Consider the following 5,828-nt stretch of genomic DNA (forward strand, 5'->3'; position numbering starts at 1 on the left):
GAAAATCAGTTAATTCTGATGTGCCTTTGCATAAGGGAAATTGATATTTTCAAACACTCAAATATTAATTCACTGAGATAGTGAGTTTTAGAGCATCATTGAATGTCATTGCCCTTTGAAATGTCAATTTACCAATATTCACAGTTCATTAGTTGAATTAATCCTTAACCTTTGGAGGCCATCTCTTTAGAAGGCAAAATTCAACAAGGAAAATTTTTCTTCTGGAGAGAGAGAAGCCATAAATCTTCAACTAATATGAACCAAAAGACATAGAATGTATGACATTACAGACACACACACACACACACACACACACACACCCCTAACAAAGTGGACCATCTGAAAAGATAAATGAAAATATTTATAGCAGTTATCTTTGGATAGGAGATTATGGATAGCTTTCACAAGATACTTATCTTTATTTTAAAACTTTCTAAAAATATGAATTATTTTTGAAAAATAATTTATTAACTTATTAACTAACATATAATATACATAGGAGTCATTCGAGAATTCCATCTGGTTCTTTAGCAAATGGACCCTACCATATGAACAAGTAAATATAAAATGTTGCATTTTAGAATCACCTAAGGAGCTTTAAAACAATCCTATTATCCAGGCTCCTTTCTATACCAATAAAATTAGAAGCTCTGAGAATCAGACCTAGACATCAGTGTTTTTGTTTGTTTTCTTTTTTTAATACTTCGTGAATTTGCGTGCCATCCTTGCACAAGGGCCATGCTAATCTTTTCTGTATCACTCCAATTTTAGCATAAGTGCTGCTGCAGTAAGTACGAGACATCAGTATTTTTAACACAACCCCCACCGAAGTGATTCTATTGTTCAGCCAAATCTGAGAATCAGGGATATAGAACATATGTATGTGTTATATATAAATTCAAGGGCTTTAAATTCTGGAAAAAATGACATAAAGATGCAATTGTCCATTAATCGGTGTTCGGTGATGGCATTCTTAAACTTCTTCTGTGATCTTACCTTGGCATAATTCTCAATAGCCTGTCCGTCCTTGATTCATACCCATTTCCACACTGGCTCAGAATGACTTCTGTCGATTCTGTGAACTACCTGATATTCTTCCTATAAATTCCTTTGTGACATAAGATACTCAGTTGTTTGAAGCCTATGCCCCTAAATGGTATGTTCTTAAAGCATTATTAATGTAGTAAATAATGTAGTAAATAATGTAAATAATTTTAAGTAGGTAAAAAAAGGAAATAAACCTCTAGATAGGTAAAATTAAGTTGTATATTTTAAAAAAAATTTGGACCAATACTATCTATAATTAGTAAAATATATACTAATCATCATGTATATGACAGTATGTTTTGAGTATTTTCTCACTGGTGTTCCTACCAATATATTAGGTAATTACTAGAACTATACTTATGTCACAAATGAACAAGTCACTATTTAATCAGGCTAAAGGTTGGAGGCCAAGTGGTTTAATTCAGTCTATTCTCTTAGCCATAATTCTGTATTTGTTTATGGATTTGGGTTGCATTGGTGGTGAAAAGAATGCAGGGGTAAGAAAGGAGCAACTTGAAAGTGATTACAAAGTGAGAGAGTCTTAGGTTACATAAGCTTTTATAAATGCATATTCCTTTGACATGGTTTTGGTATATTATCTCAATCATGTTGTCATGTTTAATTTTTAATTAAACACCCTACATTTCATTAAGTTGAATCTCTTATCCATGACTGGTAGAATAAGAAGAAACCCAAACCTCTGTATATGTACTAAAAGATTATTATCTGTTTCTGCCTGATTAATAAGTTATTCATCCCATCATACCATCATGGAATGAAATTCATGTCTTATCAATGGTGGGATGATACAAATATCTTAAAATTAGGATATGCTATCGATGCATCTTTGTATCTCTCATGACACTTAAATATTGGAGAATTTTTTTCAGTTAAAAAAATTACTGACATTACTAAGTCAGTAGACTCAAAGTTTTTCTATGTATTTATTTTTTCAAGATATATTTAAAAGAAACCAGTTATATTTAGAAGATGGAGACACAAAACCAAAGAGGACGAGCCTTTCCCTTAAAGAATATTCTCCAAAATGATTTTTGGATCCAAATATTGAGAAAAGTAGAAACAGTATTTTCCTAGTTCAGGTAATTAACAAGTGAGATAATAAGTAACACTCATCTTACTTCCATTGGTCAACCAAGAAAACTACCAAATTTCCAGAGTCTCAGAAACTTATATCCAACTGCTTAACTGGCATGTACATATGAATGTTTATATTTAGCAACAAAACCAAACTACTAGTTTCTGAACTTTAACCTGCTCTACTCATACTTCCCTAACTCAGTAAATGGCAACTTCATTCTACAGGCATAGCCAAAGTAGCTTGGAATTATCCTCACCACCCCCCCTTTCTTTTCCTTTCTTGTACACCTCACACCAGTCTGTCACCAAAACCTGTTAGCTTAATCTTCCAAATTAATGTAAATCTGACCCCTCTGGTCACTACCATCCTTGCTACTACCTCAGCAGTATATGACAAGCCCAGAGCTAACATCATATGTAACAGTGAAAGGCTGAAAGCTTTTCTTTTAAGATCGGGTACAAGCCAAGAGTGCCCACCGTCACCACTCCTATTCAACATAGAACTGGAAGTCCCACCTAAACCAATCAGGCAACTTAAAGAAATGAAAGGCATCCAAATTAAGAGAAGAAACAAAAGTGTCTATATTTCTAGAGGACATGATCTTATATAGAAATAAATCCTCCAGGCTCAACCAAAGAACTGTTAAAACTAATAAAAAAAAATTCAGTAAAGCTGTGGAATATAATATTAACATACAGAAATCAGCTGTACTTCCAAACACTAACAATGAAATATCTGAAAAGAAATAAATAGTCTCATTCAGAATAGCATCAGAACTATAAAATACATAGGAATGAATTTAACCAAGGAATGAATTTAACTAAGGAATTTAACCAAAACATCTCTACACTAAAAACTTGAACTCTGATGAGGGAAACTGAAGAAAATGCAAACAAGTGTAAATATATTCTTTGTTTATGGATCAGAAGACTGAATATTATTAAAATATCAATAATACCCAAAGCCATCTGTAGATTCAGTGCAATCCCTATCAAAATTCCAATAGATTTCAAACTACACTACACAGCTATAACAATCACAATATGATATTGGCAGAAAAATTAGACATATAGAAAAGAACAGAATAAAGAGTCCAGAAATAAAACCCTGCATACGTGGTCACCTAATATTTGATAAGAGAGCCAAGAATAGTCAATGGGAAAAGGAAAGTCTCTTCAACAAATATTGGGGAAACTAGATAAATACGTGTAGAAAAATGAAACTGGGCCTCTGTTTTACACAGTTCACAACAATTAATTTGAAATGGATCAAAGATTTAAATGTAAGATCTGAAAATGTAAACCTGAGTAGAAAACAGGGGGAAAAGCTCCTTGTTGCGGGTATTGATAATGACGTTTTTGGATAGGACACCAAAAGCACAAGGAACAAAGCAGAAATAAGTGAATGGAGCTACATCGAACTAAAAAGATTATTTTCAGCAAAGGAACGCATCAACAAAATGAAAAGCCAACCTACGGAATGGGACAAAACATCTGCAAACCATATATTTGATAAGGAGTTAATATTCAAAATATATAAAGAACTCAGAAAAAAAAAAAAACAAGCAGAGTGATTAAAAGTGAGCAGAGGAACTGAGTAATAGGCATACAAATGGCTAAGAGGGGTATGAAAAGATGCTCAGCGTCATTAATCCTCAGCAAAATGCCAAACATATGAGATGTCACCTCATACCTGTTAGAATGGCTCTCACCAAAAAGCAAACAAATAACAAGTATTGGTAAGGATCTGGGGAGAAAAGGAACCCTTGTGCACTATTGGAAATGTAAATTAGCATAGCCACTATGAAAAACAGTATGGCATTAACTCAAAAAATTAAAAAGCAAACTACCTCATGGTCCAGAAATCCCATTGAACCTACAGATAGCCTTGGGTATTACTGACATTTTAACAATATTCAGGCCTCTGATCCATAAACAAAGAATATCTTTACATTTGTTTGCATTTTCTTCAGTTTCCCTCATCAGAGTTCAAGTTCAAGTAGAGATGTTCTGGTTAAATTCCTTAAGTTAATTCCTTGATTAAACTCATTCCTTGGTTATTTATTATTTTTATAATAGAGAAGTTTGGTTGTCACCTCTTTAAAGAAGTGACCAAATTTAGCATCAAGTGAAATTACTTGACAATATGTTCCACCTGATGTAATATAAAGCAAATAACTCTTGAGAAATAGTCTCCACAGAAGAAATATTGAATATAAAGCTAATCAAACTATTTACCTTTTAAAAAGAAATTCCACAATATACACAGAGAAATATCTAAAATGACCCTAAAAAAATGACCCTAAAAAAAACAGATATCTAAAAGAAAATTCACCTGTTATCTTGAAAATTCATTGCTGTTTAAAAATGGGGAAGGAAAATTACTCTAGGTTAAAAGAAATGTGAATATTTAAATCAAATGCAAAATGAAAACTTAACTGTTATCTTGAAAAGGACTTGATAATAAATAATGGTTAAATCATTTTAAATTTCTATAGAAATAATATGCTGTTTTGGTTATTGCGGAATATGTCCTTATTCACGTAACATCTAAGGGTTAATTATATTGATGTCTACAACTTTTTTTTGGAATGGTAACAAGGAGACTGAGACGTTTATACACATACCTATATATCTATCAATATCTACCATATCTATATCTACCTATGGAAACAGTGCAAAGCATTAACAAATTTTGAATGTATAAGCTTTGCGCAGTGGCAGTATCGTAGCCAATGAGGTTTATCCGAGGCGCGATTATTGCTAATTATTGCTAATTGAATGTATAGTGGATGTAATAGTGGATGTATGTTTTTCATTATCATATTCTTTAACAGTTTGGAAATTTTAATAATTAACAGGTGACAAATAGCTTACTTTTTTTTTTTTTAAACTGGTCTAAAAAAATGCAACATTTTACCTACAACTTTATTATCAGCATCATTCAAAAAAGTTCTTTATACCTGGGTAGGCTTAATTTCTTCAGATACCACAATCTGAGATGATTACTACTAGAAAATTTATGGTTATTTTGGCAACTCCAAACCGAATTAGTACAATTAAAACTTTTTTTTTTTAAAGAAAACAAACAGGAGTTAGCTTGTTAGTACACCATAAACTACCCTGTCCTAATAGACATGGCTTCTTCCTTCCCCTATGAGTGAGGATTTTTGCTTGGTTACTACAGGGCCTACTGACACTGCCATTTAATTTGGGATTGTTAAATCTGTGAAACCAGCTCAGTAGGAAATCTTAGCATCACCTTTACATTTGTTTTAGCTAGAGAATCACACTTCACAGATTATTGGGCCAAAACTGTAGTTGCTCCTGAAATGTGTATTTCAGTCACCTCCTGAAAAGTAATACATCTGGCATGTACTCCCAGAGACACTTTAAGTGCTTAGCAGAGCTATTGATGATATGTGCCTCAAGTAGCTTTTGTTCTCTGATATCCTTTTTGGCAAGAATAGGATCTGGTGTCCTCTTACTTTCAGAGAGATCCTCCTTCAATTTTCCTTGTTTAATATGCCTGTTCATTTGGTTCCATTCATTTTCAAATATACCTAGACTTCACATTGTTTACTAGAATTCAGTAGCCTTTTATTTTCCCCTACTTTCCCTTGGATTTTTGATCAGAATTTTGTTTTTCAAATACTCCTTTAGATTTTGAAATCTATAGTCTC

At 32.6% G+C, this 5,828-nt stretch overlaps 2 non-coding genes across 2 annotated transcripts; one reads left to right on the forward strand and one right to left on the reverse strand.

Annotated features, from left to right (window-relative positions):
• Positions 1 to 688: 688 nt before the first annotated feature.
• LOC122914804 lies at positions 689 to 795 on the reverse strand. Its single transcript, XR_006385879.1, has one exon. It is a non-coding gene; the product is annotated as a U6 spliceosomal RNA (small nuclear RNA).
• A 4,056-nt stretch (positions 796 to 4,851) lies between these two features.
• LOC122914707 lies at positions 4,852 to 4,992 on the forward strand. The gene has a single exon (XR_006385822.1). It is a non-coding gene; the product is annotated as a U4 spliceosomal RNA (small nuclear RNA).
• Positions 4,993 to 5,828: the final 836 nt, after the last annotated feature.

This window comes from Neovison vison, chromosome 7 (assembly GCF_020171115.1).
Source record: "Neovison vison isolate M4711 chromosome 7, ASM_NN_V1, whole genome shotgun sequence".
In the NCBI taxonomy this organism is placed as follows: Eukaryota; Metazoa; Chordata; class Mammalia; order Carnivora; family Mustelidae; genus Neogale; species Neogale vison.